A 25126-nucleotide genomic window follows, 5' to 3' on the forward strand; every position below is an offset into this window, starting at 1 on the left:
ATAATTTAGTCTGATATTACTGCAGCTTATGCTTTATTACTGCTGCCATTTTATCCTATCCCTTTTAGCACATCAGTTGAATATTTAATGCAAAATTGTCACGTATCCTGCGTAAATAGATTACTCGATCGATAATAGTGAATTTATCTATTAATTATTTAAGTAGAAACTACTTTGATTAGCTTCCTTACGCAAAATAACAAACGCTTCAATGAAGGATGCTGACAGAGATCATCTTTGTCCACAACCATTGTTTCGGCCATCAATATTAATACCAATTTAATTTTACAATATGAAAAACCACTTGAAGTCCACGCGAGTTTTCTGCTTCGGGTATAAGTAAAAGTACACGAGAGTTGAGGAACTTACATTGAATGCAAAAATTGGTTGTCAAAAATATGGCTTGAAATAAAGTCTTGCGAAAGTTCGTAGCACATAAAAACGCATTAGTTTGAATATTTCGGTATATATGCTCAAAATTGTTGTGCAGGTTGCAATCAGTTAATATTGCGGAAAGAAACAATCCATACAAAATTTTCAACCTAGTTAAGGCCAGAAGTTTCATAACTTGCAAAGAATTCTGCTGTTTTCAAAATCTAACACCTATATTACTTATTATATTATATATATATTATTTATTTGGTAAATTTCTGGGTTCAACGATATCAACGTCATTTGAAGGGATTCAAACATATGTTCTGACAGGATCCACCTCAATTATTCGGCGAATAGTGGGTTAAGGTATTGGAAAGTTAAACAGACTCAGGCTTCAATTGGTGGAAGTTAGACATGTTTGGTATACGTAAGAAGGGGAACATATTCTGAAAGGGATGCAAATTCCACAGCGTAGCGAGAGTCTAACGACTACAATCTACTCGTAAGAATATCACTTGTATAAGAGGGGAAAATCATATTTAATTGTACACTTCATCTTAGATATTGGTGAATATTCATAAAAGGCGATAAGTATTAAATACTCATATCGCTGCAGTTAGTCCATTTGGATTCGCTGATTTGTTTTTACTTCAAAGTGCAGCACAAAATATTTGAACGCAGGCGTCCGTAGCTGTGGGTGAAAAAAAAAGAAGTATTAGCCAGAAGAAATTAAGATCTTCACCAAGGAGCATGCAATACTATTTTTTAAGTGAAAAGTTTTCATATTATTATAATTTTGCTGGTGATGCTTATAAGAATATTCTTCGCTCGAATGGAACCCGTCCTAAAATTTTCATTTTAGAAAAATATTGCGTATCTCGCATAGACCTTATAAAAAAGGTTTCATAAATTTACCTTGGTGAATGAAAAGTTGTTCCTTCCTCTGCAAAACCTGAAACTCAACCTCCATATTTTTCTGCGGCATCATATATTGCTCAAAGAAATATGTATCTACCTTCGTTGAACCCCGTTTCAATTATATCCTTGCACAAAACTTACAGGGTGCAAACCCTTTTCTCTGAGAAGCATGTCGAGCGTATGTGTGGCTATTTAGGGCATATAGATTACAAAACATTTTGCCTGTCATAATTGGGTCAATGTGCTGCGGTGTTATTTCTCTGCTTAAATAATGAATATTGGGGGAGTATTTGGTGTGGGCTAAGCCGTACCACATTTTATTGAGATTTCTAAAATATTATTCTCTACTTAATAAGCCCAAAGTTCAATAGTGAAATATTACGCATACGCTGAACATTGTAACAATGTTAATTACATTCCAGCATCCTGGTGCCAGAGCTAAGCAGATTACGTCCTTAAGATGCAAGTCCGGACTGTAGTAACTAAAATTTTTTACCAATACTATTCTGCAGGAAATGAACAGGACCTACACCTACTAAAGCTTCTATCTGGATGATATACGAATTACAATAATAATGCTCATTGTTCGGCAGGTTGCACTCAGCAAATAATGCGGAAAAATACCTGGTAAATTCAAAGCTAAAATGGCAAAAGTCAAGGAGTAAATAGTAACGACGATATAAAAAGTGCTATTTTACGTCCGTTCGGGCACATTATCACGACCGCACCCGTTTCGATTGGGCTGTCAGTTGGCATGCCGACCGAACACAACTTGCCAACGAATTTTACTGCCATGAAAAAGTGCCCTCCATGGAGACACGGGGGACGGTGTGGAAGAGGTTGAGTTTTAGGTGTGGCAGAGGAGAGAAAACCACGGCAGATAGACAGGGAAATAAAAAAAAAAGGGTTTTCGTTCGGTAGAATGCTTTAAAAGAGGGAGGAGGGTGGAGTTGGAGCGTGGAGCGCAGGTAGGGCGGGATTTCCGGAAAGCGTTTTCCAAACCTCTTCATCGTCCCATTTGACGTGTAGCCCTCTCCCTCACATGGGACGCATTTAACTCGGATAGAAAAAAAACCCACCCCCATCCCTTCGCCAAGCCCATATCTTCACACCCCCACCCAACAACCAACCGCCAAACCACCCTCATGTAAAAATCCCTCTCCCATCACCTCTTTCCCACATAACCCTGCAAGCGGCATATCCCTCAAAATCCAACGCAGCCACCCCCTTATACATACACCCCCGCAGGGCCGCACACCAATCTCCACAGGACGTAAAATCGAAGTAGCATGGATTTGCCCACCTCTCTTCCGTTAACCAACCACGCACCCCGTGGAAAGCGCCTCCCCCCCCTCGAATTCAACCACCCGACCCCCTTCCAATCCTTTTCTCACCCCCGGCACGCGTGGCACAGGGTTCAAACGACCCTCCCTTTCTCCAATATTCCCAACCGACTCCGAACCGGAAAAACACAGCATGCCTACGAATCGAACGTATAAACAGGAAAGGATTCCAGGTTATGTGAAGCAGGTACGAAAGAGTTACTTTATTTTACGGAAAACGCACTGAGACGCTACGCACAAAATCAATAGCGACGAGTTTCCAAAATCCACCAGTCTCAAATACTCAAGGATTGTGATCACTGAGGATCTGAGATTGGGGCAAATTTTTGAAAAAATACCCAAAAAAGCACGCAAAAGCTTACAATTCACTATGTTTTATTTGAAGAGAGACACCAAAAACGTACGTATAAAATATTAAAGTCACCATTAGAATCTGCCCCAAGTGCCACTTGAAGTAAGGCACTCAAAAAGTTGGAGGAAGTACAGAAAAAGGCTGCGCGTTATGTTCCAAGCAAGGAAAAAAAACTGTCAAAGCGCAAAAACAATGCTTAACGAATTGAGTTGGGAAACCTTAGAGGGTGAAGGAGTAGGAAAAAACTTTGAAATTAAAAAATTATTACACCCTGGCACCAGGATTGGAATACGCCAATTTTTATCGACTACACAGGGTTGGTAAAAATGACCATAAATTTAAAATGAATAAAGGAAACAAAGAAGTGTTATGCTTAAAAACTCATTCGTGAACACGGCAATTGAAGATTAGAATGCCCAGCCTTAAAAATTCCTAAACCCATTTCCAACAAGCATAAAGTACCTACTTAAATAGAGTTCCAGATGTATAGTGCATGCAAATTTTTTCTACGTATTTTTATATTTTTATTTTTAATAGCCACTAGGATGAAACCAACTGTAATATTTTAGTTAATAATAATATTCATGGCATATTTGGTTTCCTGCATGGGTACTAGACATATGTGTGCAGGAAACATCAGCAATTTTCATACCCGTCTATTATTGCAGAATTTTATAATCATAGATAAGATTCGTTCAAGGTGCCTCAAAGTTACGATTACCACTAAAAGGATTCCACAGAAATAAAAATCGCTATCATACCTTGAGAGAGAACGTTGGAGGGATTTACTTCCAGGTCTATCTATTAGTTACTGCTAAACAAAATAAGGAGAAATAAGGGTGCCAAGAAGTTTTTATATTGCCAAATAATATCACAGTACGAAAAGAGCTCTCTTTCGGTAGAATGTGTAATTCTTTCATTCTAGAAAACGAAACGTAACAATTAATGAATAGAAAATAAAGTTGAATATAAATAGAAGACTAACCCTGGATTTCTCTCCACTTTTTCTTCTGTTTTGTCAATGTATCAAACAACATAAACTCAAAAAATAATTGGACAGAAAATAGTAGCCCAAAATAAGGTGCAATCTATGCCAAAAGGCATTCGGAAGTGGCATTATAAGAGTCAAAATGGTGGTCCCTTAGAGAATGACTGATAAAATACTGAGGCTTCAAAGAATTGATGGTGGTGGAGAATAAAGAGTGTATGAGAACATTATATGGCGGAATACGAGGACTCTGTCAAGCGCAGCACTACACAAAGAAAAACAAATATGAACAGGTACTGCATGCGTTACAAGGTTTTCGGGTTAACCTCCGTGTCGTTTCATCATCATGACGACGGTTTCGCCAGCGTTGCAGCTGGCGTCTGCAGGTTCGAAGTGCTTGATGCAGGTTTTTTTCCGTCTTATATAGGCCTTGGTTTGGGCTGGGTGCGTTCTGATTGGTCCGTTTGGGTAAGAATCTCTTCCAGGTAATTAGACAGTTTAGGTTATCCGCCATCGCTGAGCACGTATGGGAAGGACCAACACACAATGTGGACTTTGAAAATGCAAAAATCATCGCCAGAGAAAAGAATTACTTTCCCCGACTCATACGAGAGGCTATCGAAATAGCAAAAACATCCACATTCAACAGGAAGGACAGCTATTCGCTCTCAAACACCTGGAAGGGACTCTTACCTCTCCTTGATTACTAAATATTCTTTAGTTAAATAGATGGGAATTTGAACCCGGACTCACTGGGTGGGTAGCCAGTGCACTACCTGTCACGTCAACCCGCTAACCCTAACTAATGAGGAATGTGGAAGAGCGACTAGGAGGATAGTGCCGCATAAAGTGGGAGGGGAGGGGAAAGAGCAAGTGTCTAGGGACGCCCATGCCAACGGGACGACACACCGAAGGGAAATGCGGCTTCCTCGAGACTCACCATCCGGGGAGAAATCCCCATTTCCATATTTCTTCAGCTCCGCTCATTCCTTGATTCGCATGACCTCGCCTGGGATTTTGCTCTTACTTAAGTACACGTAAAACCACTTGTTATTTACTCAAAACTAAAATTGTGCATGTATATTATTTACTCAAAACTAAATAACACACAAACCCAACGAATATAAAGCCAAATGATTTAGTTAAATTAAATCGCCGAAATATTTGGACAAAAAACATTAATTGTGATCATTTATTTGAGATCGAATTGGAAATTTTGATGGCAGACGAAATTAAAAAAAAAACTAAAACTCTGTAATGATTCAAAGCTTATGATTTTTGCATTGATTCTCACAAATATTAAATTGGAACCCTTTTCTATACGACGATTATCATCACCAAAGACCGTGCGTTACTTTCTTTCGAGAGCAAATCTAAACTCCATTTTCTCTTCCACGATATCGCTCCACAAGCATCGCTCGTTGCGTTTCCTTTTCTATATGCTTTTCTTGAAGTTTTGCGTTTTCAGTAACTCAATATGTTTTTGTTAGTAGCACTGTAACAGCTTGGTAGGTAAATGATCATGTATTTTCTGCTTAAAATAGTTAATCCACCTACTCTCAGATATTTAGCTACAACAAAGTTATTCTTACTGGCTATTATATATTACTCCAATACATCGCAATGAGTATCGAAGTCCATAGTTTATGAGAGAAGAAAAATAACAACAACTGTTTGTTTTCGAATCAAGGATAATTATACACACAAATTAACTCACGAGTAATGAGTGAAAATCGTAAAAAAAATCATTTCGACGACAACAGCTAAAGAAATGTAATATATGCATCGTATTAATTAAGTATCGCTCGTTGCGTTTCCTTTTCTATATGCTTTTCTTTAAGTTTTGCGTTCTCAGTAACTTAATATGTTTTTGATAGTAGCACTGTGTCTCTATAATAATATCAGCAATTCCACGACTGTAAAGGTAAGTGTTCCCGCAGACTATTTTTTGTTCTCCCAAGGACTCACCAGAGAAGTAAATTTGATTCTACTAAGTTATTCTTCCCCTCCATCCTTAACATCATCGCTACTTTTCCTTTCGCAACCGTTTTCTCCTTCACACTTGGCATTTCCTGCCATTCGGCCAAACGAGGGTGAGAATCCCCCACGCCCCAGCAGCCCAGTCGAAAGGAACGCGCCGCCGCGACGCGTTAGAAACCAAATAACCTTTCCCTCGGCCGCCGCCGTTGCCACGCAGCGCCATGCCGTCTCGCGTTCCCAACTCTCTTCTTCGGGCTTCCACTCACCCGCTTCACCTGCGCGCTTCCCACACAGCAAAAAAACCTTGAGATATCGCCTTTACAGTTCAAATGAATGATGTTTTCAAGGATAGCAATAAAGCCACTGGGCATAAGTATATCACTACAACACTTTTCGACACATAGTTTCCATTATTCTTAATCAATATTGAAAACAGTCATGAAACTTTATAGCATCAAATTTATATAGGTATTTAATTAATTCTTTTGAGCCATTGAATCAGACTAAGCGCCGTTGAACCAATTAATTACTTGATAGTTAATGTTTGGATTATTATTTTGAAGAATGTAATGTCACGTGCGATTCTTATTTTCCTCAGCTCGCGCATATATATCATTCCCTCGTTTGAATGAAAAAAAGATACCCATTGCAGCCAAGGGGTTGAATGAAGAAAATGGAAAGAGTGCCAAGCGATTACTAATTTCGTACTTTAGATTTATGCTCGTGCTAGCTACACTGCAATCTACTCGAAAACCAAAGAAACAGACGACACCTCGAGGTATTATTTAGATTACAGTCTGTTCACTTTATGTCTGCGGGTGAACTTTCGTGAGAGCCCGGACACTCTCGGATGGCTTCGCTGATAGGGGAGGGTTAGTACCGAGAGAGAGGAGGAGCGAACACAACGTTGCCAAATGTACATAGCCGCCCTACTTTGTCACTGAAAACGTGTGAGTCAGAGGTGGCCACAGGTATTTTGGCCCCGTCATTGATACAATATACCTATTCATTTGGAGGGCATTGGTGATAATCCTTTCACAGAAGCCCATGATATCTACTGCGCTGTCAGTTACTGCGCTGAATGAGGCACCGTTAGTGGGAGGCATATTTAGTCACATAGAAAGATAACGCGTGAGGTATGGCAACACTGCTCCACGATCAGATTCACGATGTTCACTCGGCGGAGGTCTGAGAGCGACTCCCTGAGGCCACGCCTACTGTTTGCTGATTGGCTAAGACGAAGTCACATGTCGAGAAACTTTCCCTTCCCTCATCTCTACTTGCTTTGGCCACACCAGCTCACCCTCAGAGATAAAATGAACAGATTATAGTACAAGTTGCTGAGAGAGCCTAATTTATCAACAGAATATTGTTTCGAAAAGGAACAAATGGGTTATCGAGCCGTTGCGAATATATTTTATAAATATCTTCAAGTTTTTCGGATTAATTGGACGGACGTCAACAATCACACTTGGTTAGCACAACAATACATTCGAACTAACGCAGATAGGAGACCAAATACACAATAGCGGGATGTTGAATTCGTATCCAAATTCACATAAAGCTACTCAACCCTAGCATACAGCCTTCAAATATCGAGAAAACTGTTACATAATACTAATGGTGCTTAACTCATGCATGAAGTATGATGCAACACATTACAATCAAGTTTTTAAATAGGATGTGAAGATGAAAGGAACGAACGATCTGAATAAGTCGGTAAGATGAATTCAAATTTTGAAGTGTCCAACGTTACAAATGCACCAAAATTTTCGTTGCATGCCCCATCTCCCTACGCTAAATGAAATGAAACACATGATTTAAATACCATTTAGAAAAGTAAATAGGAGGTGGAGCAGTTGAATGGGAGTGTGAGATGGATGATTTCCTTCACACGTAAATGAAATGCGACCGCTGATGGTGAAGTGATTAATAAGTTATTAATTTATTATTTTATTAATGTGGTTGATATTGCATCGCCTCATTCATTAAAGGGCTTGATTTCAGCCCTGAATATTAACCCATTTCTTCCCAATGTTGCGTGAACGCAACGCAAATTTTGCGATTTTTTCTACGTATTTGTTGTTGATAAGTAGTTAATATTTTTAACATAGGTGGTTCAATGCTTTTTAAAGTATTATGAATTTTTCTATGGAATAAATTCAATAACTTTTGTTTTTACAATGACCATTTCATTTTTATGCAGGCGTTATTTTAGGCTATCTTCTAAGTTTACAGGTAAAATCTGAGGCAGTCCATGATTATATCTCTCTGCAAATACAATGATACATTTGTATTCTAGGCCAATGCAAAAAATTGGGTGAATTTGACAAAGTAGTTTTCAAATTATTAATAATAAAGGAAGTTTTGCGTTCACGCAACATTGGGAGGACCCCGATAATCTAGGGAAACGGCGCGACTTACGTACGGTTCATGACTAGGAATTTAAAGGCACCAATGCACTATCTACAATTTCGATTGAGTTTTCTTGTCTACAGGTTATACTCAGGTTGCAACAATACGAATGTGTCGCAAAAGAAAATATGCACTCTACATTTTGAAATCTTACTTGGATACATTTTCACACATCTGGCAAAACCGATTTGGAGGGAAACTCGAAATGGAGGCAAAGAAGTGAATACTAATGGAGAATATATGGTTATTCGGAAATCAGTCCACGATTGAAAATATAGCACCACTCTGCGCGATGAAATTGATAGCTCTGTCCTCAAAACGAAGTGAAATGACCACTGTTGGGAGGGAGGGGGGAAACAGAAAATGATCGCTTTTTTAAAAGTCCCATGGGGGACCTTAAAGATTGCTTGAAAATTGACAACGAGGGGAGTTCTAAAATTGCTTACGTGGACCGCGGGATGAAGGATGACCAACCGATACGAGCAAACCCGTAAAGCGCAACGGCCCCCCCTCCCTCCCATTTTAAACTCCACTATCCGTAACGCGTAAAATGTGCAAGGGGGTGTGGCTCAGAGCTGCACCCCAATTTCCAGTGAATGAAGCCGTTTGTCTGTCCCATCCCCCAACCCACTGCACCCCAGTCCATCGTTCCTAAAAAATATCCCGCACCCAACCCCTCCTCGTAACCATGGCACCCACACCCACGCGTGATACCATGGTAGAGCCATGTTAGCGTGCCTCTATGGGATTTTTTATGAAATTCTCTCTTCCCCCAGCATATCCGTAAGGTCCCTCCCTCTACGAAGGAAGAGGAAAAAATATATCCCTGTACACTAGAGCCTCCTCCTTCCTCACTCAGCATATAACCTCCGACCGAAATCTGCAATACGGGCAAGTGCGTGACCAGCGTTGTTATGCAGAAGGTGGGGAGGTAGGGAAGGGTAGGTATCAGGTTTGGGGGCAAAAATGGGAAAAGCCGCAGGGATGTTGTGTGAATGATGCATGGCTGGCGAAGGTGGGTCCACCTATGAGGGGTTGGGGGGTTTCTGCTTAGGCGCCATCCTCCAGTACCCTCCGTACCACTTCATCCCTCTGAAAACACCACTTTTATGCGTTCGTTCCGGGATACCTATTCATTTTGCCCAGCAATGCACCTTTCAACCTCCCTGAGTCAGTGGTTTGGCCGATAGGGGCGACACTATATGGTGACACTTTTAAATGGATCATTTTCTCAAGTAAGCTTTGTTCGATGGAAGCCCTTTCTTTTAGACTGATAAATCAATGTAAAACATAAATATTTTAAATTACTTTCAATAATGATTACGTTGACCGATACCAGGTAGACGACGAGCTTATACTGTGGAAGTTTCCCAGAACAAATGATGAGAGGGCTTAGTGATTCTACACACTTTTTTTATTTTTTGCGCAAGCGCTTTTAATGCATTTAAGGTCATTCACAAGAGCCATATCTAAATTGTGTATATATAGATTACAAGAGTTTGAAAAACGAATGTGTCCCTCTGTTTGTTGGGGTGACCGATAGAAATCTCTCATAACCTTGATACCTGCTAGAATTTTGGGTGGATTCAGAATTTCTCAGAAATTATGATGATTTGAGTTTGTTGATCAAATACCAATCCGGAAGGCATGATCGTAAAAGAGTCCAGCTAAACGTGTATATGCTTAATTATGAAAGCTAATTGCAGTATAGAGATATTAAAATGGGTAAAATATTTGCATTTATCAAACTACCACAGTTCAGAAATCGTAGGCAAAGTAATGCAATGGCATTACAACGAGGTTTCAACTAAAAATTACCGCTGGATGAAATGCAATGGGAAGTGCCAAAGACTGCGAACAATTCTCATTTAAAAACAGCTGGGCTTCTGAGTGGTACGAATTCTTAGGCAGGGATATGAACATAGAGTCCCTGCTCATACCCCTGCCTAAGAATATGATGATTTAAAAAATAAATTCAAAGCGTTGGTTGCGGAGTATTCCGTATGTTTGGGCGGAGTATTCAGTGTATTTTACGTGCCCCTTGGCTCTATTATACTTTTAAAAGGATAATACTATCACTGAAACAAAAATACTATTTTTATAAATAGGCTTATATACGCTTATTTCTTCTTGTTTCGTATACAACACAAGTGGTACGTAAGAATTCTTTGAAGTGACAATGTAAAGCACAATATCATGATATTAACCGAAATTGAGATACCATGTTCAAATGTAGATTATGTGGAACACAATGATACTATATTTGCGAAAAATCTCCTGGTGGCCATCAACATGTTTATCAACATCCTTAATCTTTTAACATATCTTAAGAAAAAAGGCACTTGATATAGCGTTGTTATTACAAGATGAGATACATATTCACTGTCTTTCTGGTAGAGTAAAATTTTTGTTTTCCAATACGGCGCACAAGAAATTTGGCTGGCAACTAGCAACATCTAATTTGGGGCTAGTCTTTATTACGGAAATAATTCATACAGAATAAAAAATCTTTTGCATCGAATTTCAATCCAAAGCAATTTTTTCAAAGATAAATGTCGACAGAGATACTATTTTTTCGGTACTCTCTCCTCCTGATGACTCTTTTCCGAAATAGAGTGAAACGACACTTTTGGCCGCTAGGCTGCACGCACAAAATCATTTCGTCGCTCATTTATTCGCCACCAATTGCCGCCAGGGGGCGCTTCGGGTTTGGAAACCGCAGAATATGGCCACCGCCACACATACCACGCCCTCTTGCGCGCCAAGAGCTTTCATTTTTATCGTTCCCACCCAAACAGCTAGCATAAGTACCTTGGCCAACAGTTCCGGACGATTTACGGCAATTACTTTCGCCCTTAGACAGGGGCGGGAGGGAGGGGAAGTATGGGAGGGGTGTGAAAGTGGGAGGGGAGGTGTTGGGAGGTGCGCTTAGAGGGTGGGGCGTCTAGACCACGCTCGAATAGACTACGCAAGCGCTCTCTATTCCACCTCATTCAACTCTCTCCGAAAAATATATACTCCACCACCGACCAAACCCTTATTCCGCCCACTTAATCTCATGTAGCAAAATATGTTGAACCGGCAAATATAAATAGATGTATGATGGCCCAAACAGCAGACGATAACCATCGCAAAACTTAATAAGGTCGATGCATTCAAAACAAGTCGTTATTACACGATGGTTATTTTGAAAGCATTACATACATATCCTATTTGTAACATCCGCATTAGGTTGTATAAATAATGTTACAACGATATACAAATTGCAATATCCGCAATATTAAAAAAATGCTATTCCAAACAGTGCCCACGCGTAGAATATATTCTGTATAGAATTGAAGAGCACAAATGTTTCTTTTGTATGCCTGGGGATTACAAAAAAAAACATAGTAAGCACACTCATTATCTAATCAATTAATGTTGTGAAGATATCTAAGGCATGTTGTAATGTGGACCTCCATGTCTACTATTAAACCTCGCTGTAAGGTTGTTTTGTGGGTCCCTTGGATATTCGATAGATATCCATGCAGCGCTAAATGGATTATTATAGATATTTCGCGTACGTCATATATCAACGCCGATAATGTTGTGTGGATGTTGGTGGGACATTGATTGCTGTTTGGGAAAGTTCTAGTTGATATACAGGACTTCATACGGCTATTCGAGAAAAACTTCAACGCAGACGAGGGGTTAGGCTTAAGTAGGGCTAGGAACCCGATCTTGAAATTGGTGGGAAAACGAACCTGGTCTCCACCTTTCAGAACGGACCCAACATGATCTCCTAGGATGCATAAAGTTGGCACCTAAGACTGGCACCATCTACCCTGATGACGATGTAAAAGGATTTCATCGAAACGTCGCCAGCGATAGAGTTGGTGGACATTACTCGGATAAAATCCGGAGAAGAAATTGCTACCACCAAATTGATACATGGTTTGAGTAATTCGGAAGTTCGAAGAAGAGTAGGAGAAAAGTGTTTTGAAAACCTCTTGTTGAAGATGGGAATCATAAAAAGGCCAAATCATGAGATAGAAGAATCTAGTATAAATATTGTTGAAGGACAGGTGAATGTGAATGACGAGACGGATAGGCCAGGGATATGTTACATAGAGCATGTGATGAAGGATATTAAGCAGAAGAAATATTTAGCTGATAAAACATTAGCCGATGTTAAAATTAAGTGGAGAACTGCGTTTAACCTAAATTGGGATTGATGGCTGCTGATAATGATGAAATTGTTATTGCTTATTAGTTATTACAACCATTTTACTAGTTAGGATGGATGGAGTACTGTGCGTATCACCAAATCTTAGCCGTCACCTCAAATTGAATTTCTTGTTGCACTTCGACACAATAACTCACCATAATTATTAACAGGGGTCAATAAATCCGAAGGTTAGCTTGAAGCTCTCTACTCTATTGTCCGTTCTACTCTACGTCCCAAAGTGTTTCCGAATTCAGTTTAACTAAATTGAAGTTGAATTTAAATTGAATAGTTGAGCACTGAGCTCACCATAATCTGAGCCAAAGGCGTGTGTATTCCACATACTCATTTTGGTTTTTCACACTCATTCAGTTCTTAGCTTCCTATCCCAGATGATGCCTTCGGACACCCGCAACACATCTGAGGTGGACCAGAGAAACGCTCAACAACCCTGACCTTAATGCTCGAACTTCTGATACCTATGTATTATTCCAAGGATACCACAGCCCTTTCCAATCTAAACCAATCTCCAGGTTAAATCATAGACTGAGAGAGTTAATTCTAAGATTTTAGACTGATGATGACTTTGGTTAACGAATTGCAAAAGTGAATAAGGTGCATATCCCCCAAAGAGATGAAATATTTTAAACTTCAGATGGGTTGGAGGACTTATCCTCGGGTATTACACCGGAGCAGATGGTCCGTGTTTGCCGATATTTTGCAATAATTATTTTCCATTATCCTTAAGAATTAGACAAGATGTCGCATTTGTCTTTCTGAGTATTTTTACGATTCTGCATCGACTGAATACCATGCCCCCAGGCCTGAATGTGCGAACATCAAATGGCTACGGATAAGTTGACTTAGAATTGTACACGTTCCCGGAAAGACAAAACTGCTGCATCTTACGTCAGTCCTGAGGATGCTAAAATAGAATTGCAGCGAAACATTGTCAAATACGAACCAACCGACCAGGTGTAATACCCTAGAAGAATCCATCCCTCAGAAACATTTCGCTTGTTCGGACTCCCACCTCTCATAGGCGCTAGCCATGTAAGCAGCGCCGAAAGAGCACCCAAGCGGCGGCAGGGAGCGGCACATTCCTCCGGCCATTTGTCATCGCGTCTCACGCCCTGCGATCCTCGTTTTTTTTCTTTTCTCCACACTCCACTCGTTACTTCACCCTTTCGCACCTCTCCCCACCCCCGTTTCCCAGGCAACCTTTTCCCAGCCTGACCTTTTACCACACCTCTCGTCCGCTTTAACACCATTCATCCCCCACACCGCTAGGCGGCGTCTCTCTCCCTCTTTTCCACACCCCTGCGCGAAGCCACCACATGGAAGAAACCACATCCACGCAGCGCCACAACATCCGCCAATCCACCCCCTTTCCTCCTCTCCACCCTCTCTATAACCTCCCGACGTTTTACATATACCCACCCACTATTCCCTTTTTCAACGCACACATATTCAAGTGTGTATTATTTTTTTTCCTTTCCCCTTACCTAGAGGACCTTATCTCCACAGCATCCACGACCGAGGCTCGACCTTATAGGTGGCCACGAAATTAACACCGACATCCACCTTCTACCTGGCCGAAATTTGCATATCCATATAAATTTTGGAGCCGTCGAGACGATGTTTTTTTATTCGACTATTACCGTTTAGCAGAACGTCTTCTTTTGTCCACATTATTACAGCAGCATTTGGATGTATGGTTTTACCCACAGAATCTGCATGCATACGTACAGACTTGGTGCATCTCACGGATTAGTGCAACTCCAAACGAAAATTAAGAATCGCAACAGGGATGCCAGTCATAAAAAAATTACAATTTAGAAAGAACAGAAGAGACAAATTATTGTATTCAAAATTAAGATATTACGGAAGATCTATATAGCCACCTCCAAACAAGGGTAATAGAACAAAATCTCGGCAATTATATTGGTATCTATTCATGTACTAAACGTTACCGACCATTAAGTTACACTTCAGACTCGACCACCGTCGAGTTAGAAATCAAAAAAATCATTAATGCCTGGCATGATATTCGATGAAAAATATTTTCGATTAAATGCTAAAACAAAGAATTTTTTATTCAAAAAATGATAAGGCATAAACCTACAAAAATAATTTGTTAAAATAGCCCAATAACTATCGTTAAAATATAAATACCAAATGCAACGCAGAATATCAGAGTAGGTACAACAGAATTTTTAAAATCCGCAGAATCTCTGAGGCTCCGTTCAGGGTTGTGACAATCGGACGCCATCAAATCTTAGGTAATATGCTAAAAATGTTAAATAATACGACATAATACAAGAATGAAGAATGATAAAAATGTAAAAGAACCAAGAGGCCATTAGACTCAGGACTAAAAGCTACAGCATGATATTCATTTTTCATCCGCTACACATCATTAGTATATCCTAGGTAATTTCCATGCCGCTATCTATGAGAATCGTCCTGAATCGTCTCGTGACCGCGAAGTGAACGTGAACTTTTCTTCATAAGATTTTATCCACCCTTTCTCCCGACTATATCCCCCTCTTCCAGATGGTCCGTCAACTTTTTTTATTATTTCGCCGTGCTCCTCTCTCGGCTCAATCAAAAAGTATTTTCACGAGTGTTTGTGAACGCGACGATTCAGCTGTATCAACAGAGGTTCGCCAAACTCGGGGAAGCTGCGTCATTCTTTCAGCTTGTTCAAACATCATCCCTAAAACACGATTTCTCAGCCTATTAACATTCTACTGTGAGTTCAGAGAGTCATAAAAATTAGGCATTCCAAGGAACACGTCTCAGACACGACACTACTGCGGGGTCACCGAAAGAAATATATTCTCCATATCTTGCGATCCAAATTTTCATTAATATTTAAGAATAGTAATACTCGGTAAAATTTAAATAGATTAAAAGCATGGCGCAAAATATGCGAATCATAAGGCAATACACGTTTAAATTTACTCATGTAATGATTGCTATAGACGGCATTCTAACAGACACATGGTAGGTTTGCATGGTATATTCTGCAAGTCGCCCCAGCCTTGCAACAAAGTATTTTTTCCTTCATTCATGCTATATGTCTTTCATTACGGCATGAGACTTATTACTCTCCATTATATACATGGGTCCCTTCTCTGCCTCCTCATTCCTTGCATACCCTTTCCCTCAATCCTATCTAAAAATTCGTGGCCAACGGGTTCCTTAAGATTACCCATCGTTAATCTACGATCGAAATAAACAGAGATAGACCATCAGCTTGGCACATTGGTTGGGAAAAAATGTATAGATTCACATTAAATATTTGAGCACAAGGAATAAAATAATTTGACACTCCTTACAAAAATAGTTTTCATCATGCCCACTATTGATGTACCGCAAACACGGGCTACTTGAGCTCTGTGGATTAACTTGAGCCTAAAAACCGAAAAAAGAAGCCTGGATCTTTGCGTGCTCTCAACATCAGTACAGCGATGTAGTTCAGTGCTTTGCTGGCAGACATAGGCAGTAGGTAGACAATATATCGAATATAGGTTTGGGAAGTCACAACTGAGGGCAGTAATGGTTTAAAACTAACACACGTGTTTGTTGTTTATCTCACTCTGCAAACTTTCGTCTGAATAGGCATCAGGAATAACCTAAAGCTGGAAAAGAGTGCATACATTTCATACTAGGATTGTTGTCAAGGCAAAATCAGGCCTTTTAATGGTCTTTATAACTCATTAACTGTACGTGTACAGTTGGTTGTTAAGTACAACTAGTACACATAATCTAAATAATAGGATTACTTGAGCACACAGGTTTGGGTTCAAGTTGGATTAAAGAAATCTGGAGTAGTGCCTATAGACGAAAATCAGATTACAAACCATTAGTCAGATCAAGAAAAATCCCAAGCAAATACAGACTTGTCCATGATTAGAAATGCATTTCTTCCAAGACTGCAAGAGAAGAGAGGTGAGTTTGTTACACCTCACACCACTTATAAGAAAGTGACACCTGGATAGGGTGTAAGAGTGTCTGACTTCTTCTCTACCAGTGACAATGTGGAAAAGAGCACCCATCAGGAAAATGGTCCTAAAGTGAAGACGTCATAAAAAAATCGTGACTCGCCAAAGAAAGAAAAAAAATTGGAGACGCAACATTAGAAGAAGATGACGCATTCAGTTAAAGATCAAGAGATGACAGCGACATCAGCTTCTAAAATAGTGATGAGGAGCACATAGGACACCTGCCTATGTGTTCTCTCAGCGAAATCATAATCAACACCGGAGTCTGCAACGAAAGATGACCTGGAAGCATGCAATATTGCTGTGGTAAAATGGAACGAGAAGAAATGTCCAAAAATCATCCTCGCTAAAGAAGCAGAAGGTATTAGAATCGACTGCCAAGAGACCACGATCTAAACTTGGAGGTGGCCCAAAAACAAGGATTTCTTATAAAAATTTGAAGATGTGGTTAGGAAAACAGAACTCCCGAAACCAATAAAGAAGTTTATTTTATTTCTCTTGACTCTAAACATTACTTTACGCAAATCTACTTCTGTTTGTATAATATCTGTATAGTGTTTATAAAATTAAAGTTTCAAGTGCATTTTTTTAATCAATATTTTTAAAATTGTGTTTTCAATAATAATTTGCCTTTAAAATTTACGTTTTGAAGCATATTCGATGATTATAAATCATGTATTTCAATAAATAATTTCCAATCATCCTCGATACTGATGATACTGGATGGCCTAATGCAAACCCTGAATAGAATAAACCAATTGGGTAAATTAACTGCCGAGTAGCTAGAGTCAAAGATTTTTACATTTATATTTCGCTCGTTAAATTTCCGTCAACCGGATTTAATGTTGTCAATAACTATAAAACGAAGCAATTAATCGATGTCAAAAATAACTAAGTGAACGAAAGGACCGCGAAAATTATAATTTTATAAAAATTATATTCAAAAAAATGTTCATCTCCACATTTAGTTGTATGATAATTATTGAATTTCTGTCCCTGGATAGAAGAGCTACAGCAAGGCAGGTTGATAATAAATGACCGAACAGTTTCTTAAGCGTAACAATACAACTCTTCGAGGCGAGACGTTTCCCACACTACATTCAAACTTTTATTTCACTTTCTAGATCTTTGACAAGATTCTTCATACCTTATCAAAGGAGAATGCCTTATGGCCTTTTCGACCGAGGCCTTCTCCCTTTTTCGAGACTCATTTCAGGCACTCCTTCATTCCTACGGCGGGCGAAAAAAAGGAGGAAAACTATTACGGTATGTTCCTTATCCAGACCCTCACTTCTTCCCCCTCCTCAATTCACCGAACCCTGGAAGACTGTGCGCCCTTGCGATTCTCCTATTATTTTGTGTTCCTGGTCGTCCAGACCCACCATCTCCATCCATCTTCCTTATCTCTTCGCCCGGCCACTTCCCCCCCCCCCCCACACACACAGAAAGCCACCCCCACAACCTAGCCACGACCACTTTTCTCCTCCAATACCCACACCTCCTCCCCATCCCTTATAATTCCTCCTACACCACGCCCTCTACACGCCATGGACTTGCAACACCCAAAAAAATCCAACATGTATTTCCAACGATGCGATGTGTATATCGATACAACAGAAGGTGCCGAAGTTTGGTTAACAGGTGGACTTTGACTGCTTAAGCATAAGCTCATAACCCATAACTCACTCCAATTATCAATACAATTGTATCCTAAGATGGCCAATACCCCCCGTGGTGGCAGAGATAGGAAATAAGAAATGACGGTGCTTAAATAAATATATTTCCATAGGCTGTTCTTGGCGAGAGAATAAAATTAAATTCTGGCTTATATCACGTATCTCTAATACGTAATAAGTTGAAAATAAAAAAAACCGCTGTTACATAATTTGCCTGCGTAGAAAAATCGTTAATCTCTTGCGATATCAAATCTAAAACCATTAGTGCTGAGGTCAAAGTTGAAGTGATTCAACTTTTCAAATTACCCGAATAAAAAATGAACACGTCAATTCCAAACTCTCTTTGTACTGCCACGAATTCACTCGCCACACAACGCAGCATTTCTATAGCCGTCAACTTTGATGTAGAATAAAGGCTTTTGGTGCATATGTTTTTTTATTGCTTGAATCTGGAGAAGATTTCACCCACCTAGTAGCGCATGCATTTAACTGGGTTTACTATCACATTCGACTGTTAGGCTCCATTCGCACACGATAAAAATAAGGAAATTTCTATGGGAATAAATTATGGGCCACAAGGAACATACACAACATTACAGCAGATTCATGGTAAATTTATAACTACCGGCAAATGTGTTCGTTTTTTTTTAATATTGCATTTTGACCCATCAATACTAATTCGCGCGCATTATATTGCTCTACATGTCACCCCCTTCCACCTGCCACCCCCTCTCTAAGACAGTCAACGCCCTCCTCTTTCTTCCCGCATTCTTATCCCCTCTGACCCCTCATCAGGCTCCAAATGGATAAAAGAAACTCGAACGTTTTCGAGCAAAAACAATCAATTTATTTTTCTTTCTCAAACATTTCTTTCCCGGAAATTTCTTTCTCACAACACGCGCAAGATAAAGGGAAAGGAAGCTTTCTCACCATCGCGAATTCTGCCCCCGTGAGGTCAGGCTTGATGTCAATGCATCATCATCGCTAAATAAAGTGTCTGGCTGAGAAAATGAGCATCAGAAATAAGGAGTTTATAAAGGTGGGGGTAGTAATTAAGGAAAGATCAAACTGATCGACCGAGTGAGTTATGAACAATCTCATGAAGAGTGAGAGAAGACAAGTCACTTAAAGGGCCATACTGCAAGGTAGGTATGGTGGCCTGATGAATTGTGGCAGGAAAATGGGACGACAGAACTGTTAAGGGAGACCTTGAATCCTAATAGTGCGCGACCAATAATTAAGTGCTTAAAATACAAGATATATTTAAGTATGAAAATATGACTGATTGAGAATATAGTGAAAATGTGCGAAAAAAAGGGCCAATAACTGCTGAATCGTAGGTGATGGCCTAGAAATAGGGCAGAAGCCGCTATTTTAGTGATAAAATTTGGGCTCTGGAAAACTGTCACTTACACCTTCAATCTTTCATTGCGTATTACACTATAGTTTATCATCTTCCACAATCCAAAAGGAATACTACTTGAATGGAATACTTTATAATTCGGCATTTAAACTGCTAAAGGGAGAGAAGAGATATCAGCCACGGATCGAGGGGTTCTGCTCACAAAACCGAAAAAGGTTTTGGACATCTCAAAACATAAAAATGACTATATAAACAAAGGAAATTCTGAACTAAATTGAATTCGCGAGCGGTTTAGGGAAAAGAACTTCCCTCTCTCATACCCTATATGAACCCTTCCCATCAATTCGGAGAGGGAAACATCATTACTATTTGTTTTTATTGGATAGGGGAGATAAATAATATGATAAATATTCTTTCGAAAAAAAATGTAAATTGAATCGTAGCATAGATATATGTTAAATTTCATTATAGGGAAATCACCACTCGTTTAAACTTAATCTAATTATCTGACGATTTGTCCCTGGTCCGTTTGACCGTGGTATCCTAGATGGCATAGCTTTAGCAGGGTGCAGACGTGCAGATATTTACACACATATGCCCTGAGTGGAGAAAAACGAACTCAGACGGGGCTCGAACCCGCTACTCTAGAATGAGCAAGTGACTACTTTACCACCGGGGCCTACCTTTTAACCATTTTGAGATTCCACAGTAACATGCCTATACTCGGTCAATTTTATCTCTCCGGTTGAGCTGGTGTGGCCAAAGCAAGTGGGGATGATGGGAGGGAAAGTTTCTCGACACTAGACTTTGCCTTTGCCAAACAGCAAAAAGTATGCGTGGCCTCAGTGAGTCGCTCTCTGACCTCCGCCGAGTCAACATCGTGAATCTGCTATTGGAGCAGTGTTGCCAAACCTCACGCGTTCTCCTCGTATGAGATTAAGTATGCCTTCCACCAACGGTGCCTCATTTAGCTAGGCAGCTAGCAATGTCATGGGCTTCTGTAAAAGGATTATCTCCAATGCCTTCCAAATGAGTAGGTATATTGTCTCGGCGCCGGGGCCAAAATACCTGTGGCCACCTATGGCTCATACGTTTTCAGTGAGAAAGGGCGGCTATTTACATTTGGCAACGTTGTGTTCGCTATTCCTCTCTCTCTCTCTCGGTACTACCCCTCCCCTATCAGCGAAGCCATCCGAGAGTGTCCGGGCTCTAACGAAAGCTCACCTGCAGACATTAAGTGAATAGACTATAATGGTAAGTATCCTCGTATTGGCAAATTTCGCAGTGGTTGAAAACTAACGTCAAGCTTAAAGGTATGAGACGAGAAAAGAGGAGAAGGACTTGGGATAAAGAGCTCAGGGGAGGAGTAACACGTGGAAAGAGAGGAGGAGGATGTTGGAGAATGGAAGGAGGGGGTAGAGGGAGGGGTGGGATGAGGAGTGGTGTGGGGGAAGGACCCACAACGGACGACCGCTCTCCTTGGCCCTAATCCATTTCTTCATCTTCTTCTCCCCCTCCTTTCACTCCTCCTCCTTCATATCTTACCCCAAACACGCTTTGTTTTCATCCCTCCCACCACGTCTCTTATCCTCCAAAGAACTAACTCCGTGCCTTCGCCAACTCACTCATCTACCCCCTCTCCTTAAGCCCCCAGCCCGCCCACCACGACCGGGCTATCCCTCAAATTTTTTTCGTTATTATCTCCAGACCATGTCCGCCTCGCTAATTTGGTTATTTTCCCCATTTCGGGTCCCTCTCCCTTCAACCCTCAAAAACTACCGCTGATGCCGCCAGGCTAACCTGCGCACAAAAGTTTCCCCCTCTCCAATCCTCCTCCCTCGCTGTCCCATCCCCCTATCTTTTTCCCGCTTCCTACTTTGAAGATTATCCCCGCGCTATTCAACAGACTTTTGAATTGATCGCGCTGATATCTTCCAGTGTATTCGTCGCTGCTGAAGCTGTGGCAATCAAATTATCTAATCGCTGTATCAGCGAAAATCCGATTAAATTTCAGTCCGCGCGTAGTTTTGTCGTGCCGCAGCAGCGTTGACATTTTTTGATTGAAATTAATTTCCTCGCTGAATAGAGCCGGGGTGGATCTAATTTCAAGTGTTTTCATGGCAATTCACGGATGGGCAGTCTCTCTTCTCATTACATTCTGATTTTAGTTTCATATACACCGGTATTGAGTCCCAGCTACTAGTGAACACTTTCAAAGGGAGCCAATGTATGCAAGCTGATTGATATGAAAGGCCAGCAGATTCATGAGCACACCAGTGTATTTCCAATAATAAATCAACTCTCTACTTACGCGTAAAACCGCGATCATTTTAGCTTTTGAAATTCTTGTATACAACTTAGTAATCATACATGCACTACCTCATTGACCACCGCAGCAGAAGATACAAAACAGATATAATTCAAGTGAAAGTTACGAATTATTAAGTTATCCAATGACAGTTTTTCAAGATGGCTGAGCTTGAAAAGCATTTTTATGTATTTATACTATGAAATTCACCAATGGTTAATATAAAAATACTAATGTGTGCATCAAAGGAAAAAAATAAATAGAGCTTTAGAGGCTACAAAACTGATACAAGGTAATTAAAAAGAAGAAAAATAATAAAGTTTACCGCAAGTATATCCCTAGTAGAAAATAGTATAATAAATGTAAGTGGCAAAACAGTAAAGCCAATGGCATGATAAAATTTTTCAACCAAATAGTAAATTTTCCATTACTCCGATGTAAGCATTTGCTAATGAAAAATTTACATTTCGAATAGCGAAGTTACAGTTGTAATAAAACTCCTTCCGTTTGCGGTTTCAGTCGAAATAAGTAGCATACACCTGCTTCTGAATCATACAAAAATTTGCAGCCTCTCCTACAAATTCGACTTCTGCATCAGAATACGCCTCGTTTCTTTTCACTTTTGCTTTAAATTTTTTTAAAACTACTAATTTAATGGTTCTTCTTCTATGTCATTCGACTAACCACATTTCTGTGTCTTTTTGTGTACGCATTTTCTGCAGTGCTTTTTTCCTATAAAGATAAGAGCCAATATCTTGAGATTTCTCCCACCAATGGCTTAACTAGGACTCCACCTTGGTGAGATTGATCAGCTTGAATAGCACACTACACTGGGTATTTATACTCGCATTTGTGCTTGAATTTGAATATATTTATGAAAAGAGACACTTAATTTAATATTTATAGCATAAATTTATCTCTTTAAGTTTATTCCCCGAAAATGAAAGTGATCTATCAAAAAGAAGCGCGGGACGAGAGTTCTTAAAGGGTTTTGGGAGAAATATTCTACCCTCTTTCACGTCACTGTCCACCACAAATATTCATATAATTTGCACATATAATTTTTCGTATCAATATGGGTGGCTCTACATTTCAACAAGCCATTTTTACTAATTTTTAATGTTAAAATTGCAATGAACTTTCCCTTCTTATCGCTTTGAATGGCCTCTTCATTCAATTTTCAATTGACGAGACGAGACGCGTGGTACTTCATGCCAATCTTATATTTATATTCATCTGCTCAGCACTACTGGGCTCTTCAGACTATGATTCGCTTCGGGCTCCACATTGCCAGGGGACTTATTCCCTGTAAATGCCTCCTGTGTTGAGGCCGTAAATCCCTTTACGGGACCGCGTTCTTTTCTTCCTTCGGAGGAAGATATTCGTTGCTACCGGTACCGGCGAAGGGTCTTCATCAATTGACGATGCACATCTTAGTGAATATTAAATACTTAATTGTATGGCGAGGGGTTTGATGGTGCAAGAGAAAATCTCAACCTCGTCCCAGCAAAGATACATTATAATAATTAAACTATATGTGGTAATATTAAAGACGCTCTCTATCTCTTAAATCCATATTTGTACAAAATCTGATTTCATCCATCGTGGTCCTCAGCATCTGCTCGACCTTTCTGCCCCATCTTACGATAATCTCTGTCTCAGTCTCTGAACAGTATCTACCATATTTTCTTCCCGTGTGTCCAACGTATTTGCTCATTCTCCCCACACCCAGATCTTGACCGCCTTAAGTCGGCTTATATCCTTCTTTCTCAGAGTCCGCAACACTGCAGGGTATTTCTGAAAGAAGGGGTTCACCTCTCCTCAAAATCTTCATCAAGAAGATAGAGTGAACACATCTGAACATATCTGAAGCGTATTGCGGGATGTTTTCCGGATGAGAACGTAAAATAAAGGTGCTATTTCACACTCATCCGACCGCATCTCGAATATGCAGTGACAGTATGGGATCCGGTGCAGGAAGACTTAATCCGCGAACTGAATAAAATACAAAGGAAGGCTGCGCGTTTCGTCAAAAACTGCTACGGGGGTACAGACAGTGTTACCCAGATGTTAAGCGGATTAGGCTGGGAGCCGTTGGAGACTCGGAGGCTGCGCGCTAGGCTTCGATTGCCTGAACAATTGAGAATGAATATCTTTAAGAGCGACACGGAGAACATAATATTTTAGCCGCACTGTTTTTCCAGGTCCGAAAGAAGCGATAAATTAAGAGAGATGTTTCAGAGAATTGCATTTCCACTTAAGAAAACAAAGAACTTATCCCCTTCCATTTATGGCCCTTAAACACCCAAGCTAATGTGGGACTCAGAACAGAATCAACATGATCGTTAATATCATTATGGGTTATCGCAAGCCACAGGTATGCTCTTCGTTTGTAAGGGCATCACTTGTGACCCTCACATCAATGTTAGGCATATTCGTGTGCAGGTTAATTTGTGTGCATTGATTGGTGGGAAATCATGATTAATGGAGCACACACGATCGGTCATTTTAACCACGCCCTATCAATCGTGAGTCGGAAAATCTCTTAAAATTCATTTACTTCACAAATATTGGGGATCGAAAACTCAATATTTATGGATGTAATAACTCGCATTAATGATGGAGTATTCGGAGAGCTCGATTTCTTCCCTTTATTTTCATCCCATATTTCTGTAAATACAATAGTATGATCTAGATAAATGTTAAATTAGTGACGTATTTTTGTCATTATTTTGACAAAAATCAAATTTATTTTCATCGACACCATTTGGAAAATTATAAAGGAATTAAACTTACAATATAGGAGGCAGTATTGGTGATTTTTTTTCTGTATGTGTCATTTTACCATTACCAACTATGTGGAAAATTGACCTTGGATTTTCTCAAAACTGTCAAAGATAAAGCAACTATTTTTTTAAATCTACGCACCATTTTGAGCAGAAACACGGTTCAAATGAATAATGCTATTGCTGCGATTCTGTTTTTCCTTTAAGCATCAAGCTGTAAAACTTCACAGCATCATATATATCAAGGGATTTCGGCCGTTATTGAAACGCTATAGAGTGAAGGAAGCTGCATAAATAATGCTTAAACAAATACTAATATAACTGCACAGGAAATTGCGTTACCTCCACCGCACAAACGCTCAACAGTCGCCCACCGAACCAAATCCGCTCATGTAGGAGCCCAACAAT

The sequence above is a fragment of the Ischnura elegans genome, chromosome 9, assembly GCF_921293095.1.
Source record: "Ischnura elegans chromosome 9, ioIscEleg1.1, whole genome shotgun sequence".
Lineage (NCBI taxonomy): Eukaryota > Metazoa > Arthropoda > Insecta > Odonata > Coenagrionidae > Ischnura > Ischnura elegans.